General features: G+C 35.8%; 1 long non-coding RNA gene across 2 annotated transcripts; it reads left to right on the top strand.

The window, feature by feature from the left end:
- Window positions 1-135: 135 nt before the first annotated feature.
- LOC107818993 (uncharacterized) lies at window positions 136-4,646 on the top strand. 2 transcript variants are annotated; one of them, XR_012705464.1, is made up of 4 exons: window positions 136-661; window positions 761-864; window positions 993-1,067; window positions 2,929-4,646. It is a non-coding gene; the product is annotated as an uncharacterized LOC107818993 (long non-coding RNA). The 2 variants fall into 2 exon arrangements; XR_001655576.2 differs by having other exon boundaries at window positions 144-661; window positions 993-4,646.
- The last annotated feature ends 13,866 nt before the right edge of the window (window positions 4,647-18,512 follow it).

The following is an 18,512-nucleotide window of genomic DNA, read 5'->3' as shown; positions in this document are numbered from 1 at the left end:
TCTATAATTGAGGGCCCTAACGTCGTTACGTGGCGCTCCCATTCAATAGGGACTGCAATTATCTTTTTCTATGATTTTTTGCTATTTTCTCTAATTTTTCTATATTTGAGGGCCCTAACATCGTTACTCGGCGCTCCTATTCAATAGGGACTGCAATTATCTTTTTCTATGATTTTTTGCTATTTTCTCTAATTTTTCACTATCAAAAACCAAAAGTCACCCTAAACCAAAAATATACAACGCTTCAAAAATAACTGTTTCTTTTCCGACAGATGCTTTACTCTCTATGTTTCCTTTCCTCCCTCTATCTCAGTATTCATCCTCCTTTATCTTTCTATTTTCCTATTGTTCTTTTCGTTTGCCTTTGTTAAAATTTTCTATACTCTTTCTCCTCCCTCTTTTTTATTCTACACTGCTTTTGCTTCACGTTTGTTGATTTACTTTAGTTCCTCCACTAATCTCTAAACTCTTTCCTCATGGTCAGTTTCAATTTGCGTTTTCCAGTTACTTTCACTTTAATTTTTAATTCCCCTCTGACTTTGATTCACTCCTTTGTCACCATAACAACTGCTTATTTTGACGCCCATGAAGTGTTCGAAAATATGCCCAATACCTTGCCCACCGATTCAGGAAATACTGCAAATTTACTCAACACTTGCCGGTATGTAATCCTTCATTACGGTCATTTCCAATTTGCGTTTACCAGTTACTTTCGCTTTGATTTTTAATTCCGCTATGTCTTGACTCACTCATTTTCCAGCATAACAACTGCTTATGACGCCATGAAGTATTCGAAAATATGCCCTATAGGTTGACCTTGCCCATGGATTCATAAAATGCTGCAAATTTACTCAACATTTGCTGGTATGTAATCCTTTTAAAGTTAATCTTTACCAACTATGCCTTATTTTCATATATTTTCAGCCTTTTAAATGTTAGACCCTTTAAGTTCTAACAATTGAGTTGAGCACATGTTTTATTTTTCTCTTTAGGTTGATAGATGGTAGTTTAAACCAACAAAAGGCCGTGAAAAATTTCAGTTTGGCCTTTCTCCATTCGTATTTGAGGTACGCTCCGGAGATTCTTAACTTATTTGCTTTTTGCGTAAGGGTGTAAAGATTCTAATATAAATAACTTTTTCAAAATTGATAACTGAGGGTGTGTACGATATGGAGTACAAGAATTTTGCTTTACTGATACTTTTAATGGTAAAAGTGTTCGTCAACGATGTCTATAAATGTTGATTGTAGTTTACTGATATGGAGCTTAAACTATATTAGACTGTCATTATAGCCTCAAATATTGGTGTTAAAACTCAAAACATTACGAACTGATTTTCAAAATAAGATCGTCTTGACGTTGACACCGAAACACGTAACTTAGAAGGCTAAAGAAAAAATAAAACTCAAGGTCAGAGAGCGTTAATGGGAGGTTATAAAATTAATACTACTCCAAAATTGCCAAGAACCAAACAAAATTAACATATTTTCCTATAAAACCTTATGATACTGAACTTTTGGTTAATGCCCTCCTCTGTTATGCTAGGTTGATGCCCTCCTCTGTTATGCTGTAATTTTGGTTAGCAATATAAGGACTACGCCTCCTAATGGCGTAAATTATATTAAAAAAAATAAAAAACTTATGATACTGCCTAAATCTATTCTGCTCTACCAAAGTTCTTTCCTTATTTTGATTACAGCAATTTGTTTCAAGAACACGCACTTGAACTAACTTAAAATTTGTGAGAGAATTTGCAATAAGAAACATCTAAAACTTCTATCTAATCACGACACAATTTTATGTGGCATAAATGATTGCTTAATTGCTATACTATAAATTGGTCATTATTTATCTCTAATCAGTAGCACTTTTTTCATGCCTTTTAGCTCAACTTGATAAAGATTGATCATATATATGTGTATATAATTTATTTATGGTTGAATAAAATTAAGGAGGAAGAAAACTAACTACCTTGTTATCCATATTCATGTAAATACCAAATTGGAAAAAATATGAAGGAAAAACAAACGAAGATTAAGACTTACCAACAGTTGTAGCAGCGATGAAGAGAGGAATGAAGGTAGTGAAAATACAAAATCAATATCACATAAATAGTGCTAGAAATAAGAGAGAAAGTAAAGCACAAAAGCCAGAGAAGAAGATGCTCACAAAAAAACACATATAGGAGGCGACATATGCAGAATTAAGTGCAATTTGTCATTTTTAAGGGTTAGGCAAGAGTTTTAATTTAATTGTGATGACTGATGACCATTGGACATATTTATGTCTATAAATATTGATTATAGTTTACTGATAAGGAGTTTAGAGTACGTTAGATTTTCATTGTAACCTCAGATATTAATATTGGATAGATCATGTTACTTCTCATTTTCATTTGACTATACAAAATTCTTACTATATCAGTATTATTAACTTAAAAGCCTCATTAACTTCGATTGTTTCTTGGTGATGTTTAAATGAATCTTCCGCTTATTCAATATTCTTCTTAAAGTTTGAATGTGTTATGTTCAATTTGTCATTTTGTTAATAGGTTGGATTATCTTCTTGCCTAAGTATTTCGCACATGACTAAGTCTGAATGTATCATTGCTTTGGCTTAAGATTTTGTTTCTGTCGCAATTACATTTGATCTTTTGTTAGGTAATTTAGCAAATAGTAGTTCTTCCTTTTTCCCTGGCTAAGTTTCCTTTCACACAGTTTTTGACTTGTATAAGCTTATTTGCATTGTAATGACCTTCAGTTTCCAGATTGTGTCCATTATTTCATAAAAAACTTACAAAGGTTTACTGACATAAATTACATCTCGATAAAGGTATGAAAATAATGTTAAATCATATATTTTCTTGGGTTTTATATAGCGGTTCCATATAAGTTAAAATTTACAATACTCTTTTCTAATGAAATACAGAAAATCTACATGCTTTGTATATGCTGTATAATTTTAAACTAGAAGGACACCAGACATTTACAGGACTCTATTGAGAAATGAGGCTGGTAATATGAAGTGATTAAGTTGCCGCTTTGAGGAAAGCTCTTCTCAACCTCAACGGGTTTCACTTTTCAGGACAAGGATCTGTGATGTATCTTAAGAATGGATTGGTGGACTTTAAAACCTTCAGATGGCATCACTTGACAATTATGTGAAGTTCATAGCAAAAAGTTTGGAAAATGAAATGTTGTGCCTAAATAAGATATGGAGGGAGACTGTATACTGGTGAGCTTATACAAACTTATGTGGGCTTTCTGTTAAGCATAGTCATAATTTTTTCAATCTACCTGTCTATTTATTAAATAAATAGCATTTCTTTTAATTAATCAATATGTATGGTCTTGGATCATCAATAATGATACATTGCCATTTCCACGACTTAAACTACTTATTTGATATATTTAAACTACTTCTCAATTTGTATTTAACTTAAAAAATGACTGTGATGGAGGAACTGTTCAATAAGGCTGAATGCCTTTTTGACCTCTGTTTATACTTTATAATATGGTGGGATTTATCATGAGGAGGTGCATTTATGGAATTTTTTTGTCAAGATTTATGGAGATTAAAGATATATAAATGCAGAAGGAAAATGCATCACCCATTACATGCATTTAATAGCTTTAAAGATTTAATGTAAATGGAACGTTTCATAGTAATATCATTCTTTGTTGAAATGCTCATATTTCCTATTGCCAAGGCTAAATACTCCGTATTGAGGATATTAACCAATTCGTTTTTTTTTCTTCAAAGATAACTTTATACTATAAGTTTAAATATTCTTCCTCAAGTATTGTCTATGAAGAATGAAAAGACATCTCCTTTGGCAGGCGTGGACCTACATAACGGCAATGAGGATCATTGTAAGGCAGGGTACTTAGGACCATATTTTAATAGGTTGCCTAGAAGTTGAAACATTTGCACGCCCTCATACATAGGTTGTGTCATGTATGGTGCTTGAAGGACCAAAATTGCACTCATAGATATCATTGAAAAAAAATTGAGATTTTATCAATTTATAGAAATTATTTATGTTTGGCTACTTATGATATTTTTATCTTTCCTATTTTAGCTAAATTCATTAAAATACAATTTAATAATATTTTTAATGTGGTCCAATTAAAATTTTCATCTCCAAAAGTGAAATTGTTAGTAGTTCCCTTCAATATAAATAGTTGTACTTTGCTTTTTACTTATTAATATTTGCCATATGTTCCTAATGTGGTTGCAACTTGCAACATCAAAAAATAGAGAAGTAACACCCTTTCATTTTGATAGAGCACCATTCTCATTCAAGTTTTTACCCTCCAATATTTCATTCCTTTTGGACATATCAAATCTACATGAGGAGAGATCTCAAACGAACAAAAAATAGTCGGGGTTTAAAGTGATTGTGATAACGACAGGTGGTAGACATACAGTGGTAATGGTTTCTCCCCACAAAGATTTGTGTATATTCGTGGATTTTACATGTATGTCATAATAAGATTTCTATATTTCATGAATAGAAAAAAAATACCTATTCACTTTAATTTTTTTATATCACATCAAAAGATAAAAATAAAAAAGTGTGTACCCGTGTCAAGCAACTAAAAGAGTAAATTATGAATAGCTTATACCAAGAAAATAAAAAGAAATTTCTCTTCTTTATCTTTCTCCTTTCTTTTGTGAAACCCAACATGATATAAAATAACAAGGTAAACAATTAGGTATATATAACCTATTTTTATTATTTTTAATATTCGAATATTAGAAGATCATTCCATAAAGAAGTTTTTCCTAAACCGCGCGAAGCGCGGCAAGTTCACTAGTACCGCAAAAAAATGGAAAGGCCAAAATGTGAAAGATAGCAAAAATGTGAAATACAATAGAAACCGCTAGTTGTCCTAGACAAAATACTATCAAACTAGTCAGCACAACGAGGAGAAATGCTCGACTACCCCCTAATCTACAACCCTAATGCTCGACCTCCACACCTTCCTATCAAGGTCCATGTCCTCAAAAATCTGAAGTCACGCCATGTCCTTCATAATTACCTCGCCCCAATACTTCTTAGGCCGCCCTCTACCTCTTCTCGTACCTGCCAGATCCAACCGCTCACACCTCGTAATCGGAGCATCTAGGCTTCTGCTCCGCACGTGCCCAAACCATCTAAGTCTCGCTTCCCGCATTTTGTCATCCAAGGGAGCCACGCCCACTCTCTCCTGAATATCCTCATTTCTAATCTTATCCATCCTAGTGTTCCCGCACATCCATCTCAACATCTTGGGTAAATAAAAAGGCAGAATACATAAGCAGACACTTTAACTATCACAGAAACTTCACTTGAACACCTCAACTAAGCCATTTTCCATCGGAATACTTCTACTATACCTTTACTACACCATGTTAACACGTCCAACCTGAGCATATAAAAACAATTCACACGTGTTATTATGCGCTGCCAGCATGGATAATCTAACCATTGAAAAAATTCCACATTTTTTACAATGCCACATAGACTTCTTTGCCGGTAAAACCAAATATAATTATGTAACGATCTGACTTGTCATTTTAAGAATTTACGCCCCGTTCAGTGACTTAAGGTCTCGAGCAGCTTTGCAATATGTATTATGACCTGGGGGTATGGTCGAGTTTGATTTACTGAAGATTCGGAATTTAATTAAAAGAACAATCCTTATTTAGAAGTTTAAATGGAAAGAGTTGATCAGAGAGTTGACTTTTGAGTAAATGACTCCTGAATAGAATTTTGATGATGTCAATAGCTCCGTATGGTAATTTTGGACTTAGAAGCGTGTCCGTAAAATTATTTGGAGGTTCGTAGTGGAAGAAAGCTTGAAATGGCGAAAGTTGAATTTTGGAAAGTTTGACCGGGGGGTTGACTTTTCGATATCGGGGTCGAAATCTGATTCTGAAAATTGGAATAGCTTCGCTATGTCATTTATGACTTTTGTGCAAAATTTGAAGTCATGCCGGATTGATTTGATATGTTTCGGCACAAGATATAGAATTTGAAAGTTCAAAGTTCATTGATTTTGATTTGAAGTGCGATTCGTCGTTTTGATATTGTTTGATATGATTTGAGGCCTCGAGTAGGTCCGTGTTATGTTATGAAACTTGTTGGTATGTTCGGACTGGGTCCCGAGGGCCTCAGGTGAATTTCGGATACTTAACGGATCGAATTTGGATTTGGATGAGGAGCTAAAGCAGCCGGGCATCTGGTGTGATCGCACCTGCACGAAAAAGGGCAGCAGGTGCGAACTCGCGGATGAGAGGAATGATTTGTAGAAGCAAAAATGCATGGGCTAGCCAGGCACCGCGGGTGCGAAGAAATCATCGCGGGTGCGAAGACCGCGGGTGCGAAGAAATCATCGCGGGTGCGAAGACTGCAGGCACGAAGAAATCATCGCGGGTGCGAAGACCGCAGGCGCGAAGAAATCACCGTGGATGAGAAGACTACAGGCACGAAGAAATCACCGCGGGTGCGAAGACCGCAGGTATGAAGAAATCACTGTGGGTGCGAAAATCCTGGACAGAATGTTAAAAACAGAGGGGTTGCGAGTTTTGCCATTTTTGGTCCTTCAAGCACGGTTTTGGGGGCAATTTTGAGAGAGAATTCAAGGGGAACTTGAGGTAAGTCATTTGTGATCATTTCTACTCCATAATATTGAATTATCATCGTCTAATCTGACTAGATTACATGTTTTTGAGGTGTAAATCGGGGGTTTAAACTTAGGGATTTGAAAATAAGATTTGAAGATTTGGAGGTCGAGTTGAGGTCGGATTTTGGTAAAATTAGTATGGTTAGACTCGTGGTTGAATGGGCTTTCGGATTTTGTAACTTTTGTTGGGTTCCAAGATGTGGGCCCCACGGACGATTTTTGAGCTAATTTCGGATTTTTGTTGAAAAATTAGTATTTTCTTATGAAATTAATTCTAATAAATTTTATTGATTGAATCGAATTATTTGTGGCTAGATTCGAAGTGTTTGGAGGTCAATTCAAATAAGAAGGCGATTATGGAATATTGGTATAACTTCAAAAGGTAAGTATCTTGCCTAACCTTGAGTGGGAAAAATTACCCCTTAGGCATTGAGTCTTATGTGTAAATTGTGTAATTAAAAACCATGTACGCGAGGTGACGAGTACGTACTTGGTTTATATGTGCAAATTACATTGGTTAAAATTTTTAGACGCCCTTATGTATTAAGTTGGAAATTATTGGTACTTATTAAATCCTATATTTGTCATGCCTAGATCCTTGTTTGTTGAAATTATTTTTATATGATGATTTGGTGTGATTGCCACCTTGAATTTATATGAAATATTATTTTATTGAGTTGTTCACTCCCGGATATTTTTGTTAAGATTTTGTTCACATTATGTCGAGCCATGGGCTTCTTATTGTGAAAAATGATGTATTGTTGATTTCTGTGATATGTTGTAATATTTGAGCACTTGATGAGCCATTTGTGATATGTTAGTACTTGATGTGCAGTTGTTGAAATCATATTTACTTTGGGACTACAGAACGGTATTCCGGGAGATCCCCCTGCCCTGCATATTTACTTTGGGACTACAGAACGGTATTTTGGGAGATCCTCCTACCTTGCATATTTACTTTTGGGACTACGAGGCGGTACCTCAGGAGTGCCCTTTTGTTGATATTTTTCTATGGATGCACTTGCCTTTGGTTATTTTGTTTTTCCGTGATATGTAACTTCTTGTGTTCTTCCGTGATGTATTATTTGATTTTATTATGTGTTTTGTATTCCTTGTTGTATTGTGTTGGTTTTGGCTCTTTGTACAAGATTCTGCATATTTGTGTTTATGGTTTTTACTGGTTTTAGAGAATTGAGTTGTTTCGAATAAAAGAAATTACTATTATATTTTAATTTAATAAATTTTATATCCAAATTAGTAGTCATCGGATGCTTCATTTTAATTGAAATGTCATTTTTTTCACCCAAACGAGTTCAAAAATAAACTCATTTCTTGATGATTTCTCACTTGGTTTAAAAATTGTAAACTTACTTTATTAAAAATAAATTGCTCGTGCGGTTGTGATATAGAAATTGGCATGATGTGCCGTGAAAATATAAAAGTGGGTTGAGACCTGTATTTTATGATTTTGAAATGTTGTGTCACAGGGTGACTTTTATTGAAAGAGATTTATTTGAAAGAACTTTATTTGAAAGATATTTATTTGAAGGAAAGAGATTTGAAAGAGATTTATTTGAAAGAATTTTATTTGAAAGTATTATATCATCAAGATTTCTATTTGAAAAATATATAGGCGAAAGATTTATATTGGAATGACTTAATTAATTGGTTGTACTTATATTTATTATTTGTTGCACAATATTTATGGTGTTCTTGTCGCCCTGCTGTTTATATTTCTGGTTGATTATTATTGCCATCATTGTTATTTGTTTCCTATTATTTTTGTATGCTATATTACACAGGTTATTAGGCTAGTGAGTGTCTAGACTGTACCTCGTCACTACTCCACTGAGGTTAGTCTTGATACTTACTGGGTACCGACGGTGGTGTACTCATACTACACTTCTGCACATATTTGTGCAGATCCAGGTATAGGAGATATCGGCCTTGAGCAGAGTTAAAGCGGGATCGTAAGGATTTAAGGTAAAGCTGCTTGGTCGTCGCAGTCCCTTAGAGTCTTTTGATTTCATTGTACTATTAATTTGTAATCAAACAGTATTGTATATTCGGTCCTCATGATCATTCCATGTACTCAGTTAGAGTTTGTGACTCAGTACTACCAGTCTTGGGAGGTTGTATATTTATATTTGTTCCGTTGTTAGTTTTGATTACTTTTTTTTTTAAAAATGGCTTCAAAAATATAATTGTATCGGCTTACCTAGTCTTAGAGACTAGGTGCCATCACGACGCTTGTGGTGGGATTTTGGGTCGTAACAAATTGGTATCAGAGCACTAGGTTCATAGGTTCTACGAGTCACGAACAAGTCTAGTAGAGTCTTACGGATCGGTACAGAGACGTCTGTACTTATCTTCGAGAGGCTACAGAACTGTTAGGAAATTTCACTTCTTTCATTCCTTATCGCGCGGCATTTATTCAGCTTGAAGCATATATCTTATGTTCTTTTGCATCCACTGGTGTATGAAATTGCGCACTCGGTATCAACTATGTGCTAACAGTTCATGATACTATAGAGGAGTTATAAGGGGGCCAGGGTTGCTCAACCATTATTACAATGTGTCGTCCAGATCGAGGATGCGGAAGTATTGAGTGATCATTCAGTTGTGCACATTGAGGTACATCAGGTTCTGACATTTGGTTTATAAGTATGATATTAAGAAGGTTTAATTTATTGCCTAATTATCACAATTGTGGTAGGGTCACGAGGTGGATGTAGATCTTAAATAGTTGGTGGTATTAAAGACTATGTAGTTCATATGGGATTTCTATTTAGCAAAGGGTACATACGCAACAAAGGCACTGGAGGAAGCGAGTTTAACTGTCACGAGGATGACATGCGCTAAATAAATGGCTTGAGGTGTCTTATGACCGGTGTCCTACGAGCGATGAAGATTAGTATTGTGGATCATCGGACTGTGTCCTATGGCTTCACGCTAAGTGAAGCGAGTCCACTATCAACGATCAGATTGTGGGGTCTGTGTTATATGAGTTTTGGCCTGAGATGTATTTATGTGGTATTGAAAGGTTCTCCGAAACTTGTATATGATTAAGAGCTGAGATTTGTATGGGATGATACTGGGACTTGCGGTATTCCCGCGTCGTTAATAATTCTACATTTCAGTATCAACGGGGTCATGGAAACAATTTCAGAATACTCGGGGTGTTCCAGTAAGTTCTTTTAATACACCACCGGCACGGGGTTCCTATAATGGTTATTACAGTTATCCGGCCCAGACTCTGTGAGCAGCCGAACCTGCAGAGGGGTTGTTATGAGTGTGGTGATACTAGACACATCAAGAGAAATTTGTCCCAGACTTGGGAGGGGTGGATTTCATCAGAACACTCCAACTACAAGCTTTATTCCAGTTAATACTTCACATGCACAGTCAGTTAGAGGTAGAGGACAGACGGGTAGTGGGAGCCTAAGAGGTGGAGGCCCGACCCGTTGATATAATTGCTATGATTTGGCTGAGGCCAATACACTAAATGGTGTCGTTACAAGTACGATCCTGATTTTGTTATAAAAGGATATTTTCCCTTAATTTGATTCGGTTCTGAATATTGAGGTGGGTCCTCTTATTATGCTCTGCTTATGGGTAAGCTTCGTAATTTTGTGACCCACTTATATGTTATCCCTGTTGGGAGAATTGAGGATGTGAGCCTGTGTCTGTCATTTTTATTTTTTTGTGCACCATTGAGGGCTATAAGTCCAAAAGTATTTTTTATTATTCATCACAACGGGTTTAATGTGTTTCGGAATAATTGATTCTAATTTTTATGAATTATATACCCTACCGATATGAGGGTTCATTATGTGTTGTGAAAACTGTTTATGAAATATATTGAACAGAAGAAAAGAAAGGAAATTGAAAATTTCAGTTGGCTCAATGTGCAAAATACTTGTGATTCGGAGTTGAGGACGAGATCCTCGCATTTTTATATGATGTGAAATATTTAAATCGGGCTACAAGCCGCGGTGAAAGTTATATAAGGACGAGGTCCTTGTGGTGAAATATTTATGAGTTTAAAATTCTTCCTTTATGAAATTTAATTTGTACAATAATATTAATAGGGAGTCATGCCTGTTAGGCTTATTTGATAATTCTTGTATATTTTCTGTTCATATTCAGCCATTTCGTGTTGTAAACATTGAGTTTTAGCCTATGAGGTGAGTGCCTAGGTGGCGTTAAAAGTGACTCATTAATCCGAGTAAATAATCATGAGGTCTTCATGCCTCACATTCTGTTGTCAGTGTTGTAAAAATTCAAAATGAGGTGGTGGTTAATATGAGATTAATTGATAATGCTGAAATTAATTATGAACATCTTTTTAGATCAGAGATATGGTGATGAGCATACATATGATGTGTTTCATGTCCTAATATCATTATGATAATGCAATGATGAGATTAGTGTTATTGATATATACCTTGTGGTGTTTTGTTGGGTTGAGGATGTGTTGTAGGAGCTATTTTGGTGTTACTTTGACAGGTGGTTAGGCCCAATTACAGGGGAGACTCTGCCGCAATTTTCTGAAAAAAATTTGGGAGTTAGTAAAATTTGGGGGATTGAGATGTGCGAAAGAAGAGATAAGTTATGTTGTGTGTTTGAGGGCAAATGATCCTAGGCGGGGAAGAATGAAATACCTCAAAATTTTTTTAAAGTACTTCAACACTATCAAGAAAGTTGATGTGTGCATAGGCACGAGTTGCTATAGCCAGTTGAGACTAATACCGTGCGTCAAAGTGAAAATCAGTCATTTTGGAAATGATTGGAGAGTTAGGGATCAAACTCTAAAGCTTATAAGAAAGGAGAAAAGAAATAATCTCAATTGAGATGGTGTTGTCGGACCCGTGTTAAATTGCGGGGATGTAGAATCACCCACAAGTACGTGTGCAAGAATATACTTAGTAATTTAAAGTCCTCAGAAAGATTCTTAGCACGTTCGAGGATGAACGTTTGTTTAAAAGGTGGAGAATGTAACGACCCGACTTGACGTTTTAAGAATTTACGCTCCGTTCAGTGACTTAAAGTCTCGAGTAGCTTTGCAATATGTATCATGACCCGCGGGTGTGGTCGAGTTTGATTTACTGAAGATTCGAAATTTAATTAAAAGAACAATCCTTATTTAGAAGTTTAAATGGAAAGAGTTGACCGGAGGGTTGACTTTTGAGTAAACGACTCATGAATGGAATTTTGATGATGTCAATAGCTCCGTATGGTGATTTTGGACGAGCGTGTCTAGAAAATTATTTGGAGGTCCGTAGTGGGAGTAAGCTTGAAATGGCGAAAGTTAAATTTTGAAAAGTTTGACCGGGGGGTTGACTTTTCGATATCGGGGCCGAAATTTGATTCTGAAAATTTGAATAGCTTCGCTATGTCATTTATGACTTGTATGCAAAATTTGAAGTCATTCTGGATTGATTTGATATGTTTCGGCATAAGATATAGAATTTGAAAGTTCAAAGTTCATTGATTTTGATTTGAGGTGTGATTCATCGTTTTGATGTTGTTTGATATGATTTGAGGCCTCGATTAGGTCCGTGTTATATTATGGAACTTGTTGGTATGTTCGGACGGGGTCCCGAGGGCCTCAGGTGAGTTTTGGATGCTTAACGGATCGAATTTCGATTTGGAGGAGGAGCTAAAGCAGCCGGGCATCTGGTGTGATCGCACCTGCGTGAAAAAGGGCCGCAGGTGCGAGCTCACGGATGCGAGGAATGATTCGTAGAAGCAAAAATGTATGGGCTGGCCAGGCACCGCGGGTGCGAAGAAATCATCGCGGGTGCGAAGACTGCAGGCGCGAAGAAATCATTGCGGGTGCGAAGACCGCATGCGCGAAGAAATCACCGCGGGTGCGAAGAAATCACAGCGGGTGCGAAGACTACAGGTGCAAAGAAATCACCGCGGGTGCGAAAATCCTGGACAGAATGTTAAAAACAAAGGGTTCCGAGTTTTGCCATTTTTGGTCCTTCAAGCACGGTTTTTGGGGCGATTTGGGGAGAGAATTCAAGGGAAACTTAAGGTAAGTCATTTGTGATCATTTCTAATCCATAATATTGAATTATCATCGACTAATCCGACTAGATTACATATTTTTGAGGTGTAAATCGGGGGTTTGAACTTAGAGATTTGAAAATAAGATTTGAAGTTTTGGAGGTCGAGTTGAGGTTGGATTTTGGTAAAATTTGTATGGTTAGACTCGTGGTTGAATGGGCTTTCGAATTTTGTAACTTTTGTCGGATTCCGAGATATGGGCCCCACAGATATTTTTGAGATAATTTCGGATTTTTGTTGAAAAATTAGTATTTTTTATGGAATTAATTCTAATAAATTTTATTGATTGAATCAAATTATTTGTGGCTAGATTCGAAGTGTTTGGAGGTCAATTCAAGCAAGAAGGCGATTATGGAATATTGGCATAAATTCAAAAAGGTAAGTATCTTTCCTAACCTTGAGTGGGGGAAATTACCCCTTAGGCATTAAGTCTTATGTGTAAATTGTGCAATTAAAAACCATGTACGCGAGGTGACGAGTACGTACTTGGTTTATATGTGTAAATTACATTGGTTAAAATTCTTAGACGCCCTTATGTATTAAGTTGGAAATTATTGGTACTTATTAAATCCTCTATTTGTCATGCCTAGATCCTTGTTTGTTGAAGTTGCTTTTATATGATGATTTGGTGTGATTGCCATCTTGAATTTATGTGAAATATTATTTTGTTGAGTTGTTCACTCCCGGATATTTTTGTTAAGATTATTCCGGGAGATCCCCCTGCCATGCGTATTTACTCTGGGACTACGGAACGGTATTCCGGGAGATCCTCTTACCCTGTATATTTACTTTGGGACTACAGAATGGTATTCCGGGAGATCCCCATATCTTGCATATTTACTTTTGGGACTACGAGGCGGTACCTCGGGAGTGCCCTTTTGTTGATATTTTTCTATGGATGCACTTGCCTTTGGTTATTTTATTTTTCCGTGATATGTAAATTCTTGTGTTCTTCCGTGATATATTATTTAATTTTATTATATGTTCTGTATTCCTTGTTGTATTGTGTTGGCTTTGGCTCTTTGTACAAGATTGTGCAGATTTGTGTTTATGATTTTTACTGGTTTTCGAGAATTGAGTTGTTTCGAATAAGAGAAATTGCTATTATGTTTTAATTTAATAAATTTTATATCCAAATTAGTAGTCATCAGATGCTTCATTTTAATTGAAATGTCATTTTCTTCACCCAAACGAGTTCAAAAATAAACTCATTTCTTGATGATTTCTCACTTGGTTTAAAAAATATAAACTTACTTTATTGAAAATAAATTGCCCGTGAGGTTGTGATAGAGAAATTGGCATGAGGTGTCGTGAAAATATGAAAGTGGGTTGAGACCCATATTTTATGATTTTGAAATGTTGTGTCACAGGGTGACTTTTATTGAAAGATATTTATTTGAAAGAATTTTATTTGAAAGTATTATATCCTCAAGATTTCTATTTGAAAAAAATATAGGCGAAAGATTTAAATTGGAATGACTTGATTAATTGGTTGTACTTGTATTCATTATTTGTTGCACAATATTTATGGTGTTCTTGTCGCCCTGCTGTTTATATTTCTGGTTGATTATTATTGCCATCATTGTTATTTATTTCCTATTATTTTTGTATGCTATACTACACAAGTTATTAGGCTAGTGAATGTCTTGACTGTACCTCGTCACTACTCCACTGAGGTTAGTCTTGATACTTACTGGGTACCGACTGTGGTGTACTCATACTACACTTCTGCACATCTTTGTGCAGAACCAGGTATAGGAGATATCGGCCTTGAGCAGAGTTAAAGCGGGATCGTAAGGATTGAAGGTAGAGCTGCTTGGCCGTCGCAGTCCCTTAGAGTCTTTTCATTTCATTGTACTGTTAATTTGTAATCAAACAGTATTGTATATTCGGTCCTTGTGATCATTCCATGTATTCAGTTAGGGTTCGTGACTCAGTACTACCAGTCTTGGGAGGTTGTATATTTATATTTGTTCCGCTATTAGTTTTGATTACTTTTTTTAAAAAAAATAGATTCAAAAATGTAATTGAAATTGGCTTACCTAGTCTTAGAGACTAGGTGCCATCACGACGTTTGTGGTGGGATTTTGGGTCGTGACAAATTATCTTCTTCCTAATAACCCACTCATTTTACACATTCCTAAAGACAAACTACCAAAAGAAAAAACTAAGTCCCAAATTCGATTCAAGTAAAATCCGTCCAAAGCGATGCATGTCCATTGATTCTACTTCATTTTCATTCGATATTCAGTGGTAACCAGTGTTATAGGTTGATATTTGTTCGATTTACCTTATGTGCTTGAAGAACCATCATCAATCGAAGTGTTGAAATATTGAAGTACCGCTTGATACTTATCATTGAAGTGCTAAAAGGGTAAGTTTTTTTTAGTGTTTTGTATTGTAGTCATTTTAGTGGTGGGCTTCCGTGCGAGTTGGGACTGATTTGGGGCCACAATTAGGGTTTTTATTAAAAACAATAATGTCAAACTTTATTGCTATTAATTTTCACCATGGTGTAACTTTACCCTTGACCATAACTCAAAATATGTGGGAGAAAAGGAGGTGTTAATAGCTTATATTGACAAAGATCACTTTTCAATTCCGAAACTATTATATTACACTAAAAAATGGGATATGCTAAAGTGGGTGACTTCTATTACCAAGACCTAGAAAATAAGAATTTTGTCTATGTGGATAATGATGCACAATTATTAAATATGGTGTGTAACCTAGAAAATGGAGATGAGAAACATTTATATATTTAGCATATTATTCTAGACCCTGGGTTAGTGGATGATGTGGCACCTACTGGACTTGTTGGTGGTCCAAAAATAGGTGTAACTGAAGTGAATGGTGCATCTGGGGAAACAAACATAGAAGAGAAGGAAGATGTTTCTGCTGAAAATAAAGTGAGGGAAGATGTTATGGCTAAAAATGAAGTAAGTGAAGATATTGCTGATGATGTAAATGGTGTGAGGGGGGAGTAGGTTGTTAGGGAAGATGTTGTTGCTGATTTAAATGGTGTGCGAAGGGAGGAGGTTGTTAGGGAAGATATTTCTGCTGATTTAAGTGGTGTGGGGAGGGAAGAGGTTATAGAAGGTGATGTTACAGATCTTGATGGTGCTATTTCAGATCAGGAGAGTAGTAGTGACTCAGATTTTGATGTTGTACTAGAAGAAGATGATAATGAATTAATGATGCTGATTAAGAGTTAATAGCTGTCAGGAATGAAAAGAGAACAAAGCTAAAGGCGAGAAGAAGGAAAAAACTAATTGTTCATGTAGAAGTACCTCTAGGAGAAGGAAAAATAGATAGAGGTTTTGAAGACATTGGCAAGAACAAGGCAGAAAAATATGCTGGAAAATTAGGGGGGGATGAGGACTATGTTGATAGTTTTGATATAGGTAGTGATGATTCTGATGATGAGCTAGATGTGGAAGCTGAAATTGGTGTTGATTTGCTAAGAAGAAGGAAGAGTACAAAGTTAAGATATGATCCAGATTGTGTTGTGGCTATTTTTTAACTTGGCATGATATTTGAGAATGTCAATCAATTTAGGAAGGCAGTGACTGACTATGCTATTGAATACCATGGACAGTTAAAACTCAAACCTAATGAGCCATCTAGGGTGAGGGTGAAATGTAAATCTAAGATTTGCCAGTGGGAGATGTTTGCAAGTCTTGACAGGGATTCAAATTTTATAGTTAAGAAGTATCATCCTATTCACAAGTGCACTCTAATGAACAAGAACAAGCTTTGTAATTCTAAGTATATTGCTAACAAATTCAAAGATAGGATCACTTCTCAGCCCTATATTAGGATCTGGGAAATACAAGAATTGTTTAGAAATAAATTGGGTTTATATGTTAGTAGAACCATCTGTTACAGGGCAAAACAGATAGTTCTTAGGAAGTTTATGGGGGATTGGAAGTTGGAGTTTGCTAGATTATGTGAATATGCTGATATTATTATACAAACCAATCCTGGTAGCACTTCCTTGGTCAAAATTAACAGAAATTCAGAGCCTGGAAAGAATCTGTTTAAATATTTCTATGTCTACTTTAATGCATTGAAGAAAGGTTGGTTGGAAGGATGCAGGAAGATCATTGGATTTGATGGGTGTTTTCTAAAGGGAGCATGTAAGAGTGAATTGTTGGTAGCTATTGGGGAAAATGGGGATCAACAAATATATCCTATTGCATAGGCTGTGATAGACAATGAGTCAAAAGCATCTTGGAGTTGGTTTATAAACAACTTAATATCTGATTTGGAGTTAGGAGATGGAGCTGAATTAACAGTTATGTCTGATATGCAAAAGGTATTTTACTTCATCTCTACTTTCTATTTTAAAGTTCTACTTCATCTCTACTTTCTATTTTAACTTTCTACTTCATCTCAACTTTCTGTTTTAACTTTCTAAGTCATCTCTACTTTCTGTTTTAAATTTCTACTTCATCTCAACTTTTTGGGTTTCTATTTGATTCATTTATATTTTGTAGGGATTAGTACCAAGCATTCAAGTGTTACTACCAAATTGTGAGCATCGAATGTATGCTAGGCACATATGGTCTAACTGGTCAAAATCTTGGAGAGGTGAGGAGATGAGAAAGCAATTTTGGAGGTATACTAAGGCTAGTTTTGAGGTGAAGTTGAAAGAAGAACTGGCTGCTTTGGGAAAGCTTGGAAAAGGTATATGTGAAAGCTTATTGAAGTATAACCAAGAGTATTGGTGTAGAGCTTTTTTCCTTGAACACTCCAAATGTGATATTGTAGAATATAATATGTGTGAGACCTTTAATTCTTGGATATTGGCACCTAGGCACAAGTCTATTATTACCATGTTAGAGGACATTAGACATAAAGTAGTTAGAAGACATGTTGATATGATAATGTTTGGAGATACTTGGATTACAGACATTTGTCCTATGGCAAGGGTGATTCTAGAAAAAAAATAAGGAGTTTTCTAGGAAATGCAAAGTTTTGTGGTTTGGAACTGATGGGTTTGAGGTTGATGAGTATGAATACAGATATATAGTGAACTTTAGGAGAAGAACATACATTTGTAGATCCTGGCAGTTAAGAGGGAACCCTTGTGCACATGCAATATGTGAAATCTATCACCAAGAAGAAGAACCATACAATTATGTGGATCACTGGTATAGAAATGAGACATTTCTCAAGGCATATCAATACTTTCTTGAACCAATCCCCAATATAAAGATATGGCCTGACACTAATAACATGGTAATTGTGCCTCATGCACAAAAGCCAATGTCAGGCAGGCCCCCAAAAATAAGAAGAAAGGCTAAGAATGAGCCTAAGAAATAGAAGTATGGCAAGCTCTCTAAGTAAGGAGTTAAGATGGCACATTCAAAATATCATCAAGCAGGCCATAACAAGTCTACCTGCCAATCAAGGGTAAATTGTAATATTTTTCACCTTTTTATTCACTTCAAATGTTGACTTATATATGTGTTATAATTGGAATTTGTTTTGGGTGGAATGGGAGAGTCTACAAGTAGATAGTCAACTCAAGCAACTCAACAAAGCCATGGAAGTCAAGCAACTCAAGAATCTGCAGCAACTAATACAAGCAGTGGCAGATGAAGGGGAAACATCACTAGATTTGGCAGGGGTGCATTTCAAAATGCACCTCCAGCAACTAATACAAGCACAACCAGTGGCAGAGGAAGGGGAAACAACACTAGATTTGGCAAAATGCACCTCCAACAACTGCTCCTAGAAAACTTACTGTTGGGGTTAAAA

The sequence above is a fragment of the Nicotiana tabacum genome, chromosome 22 (genome assembly GCF_000715075.1).
Source record: "Nicotiana tabacum cultivar K326 chromosome 22, ASM71507v2, whole genome shotgun sequence".
NCBI classification, from domain to species: domain Eukaryota; kingdom Viridiplantae; phylum Streptophyta; class Magnoliopsida; order Solanales; family Solanaceae; genus Nicotiana; species Nicotiana tabacum.
This window is presented reverse-complemented; position numbering and strand designations above follow the sequence as displayed.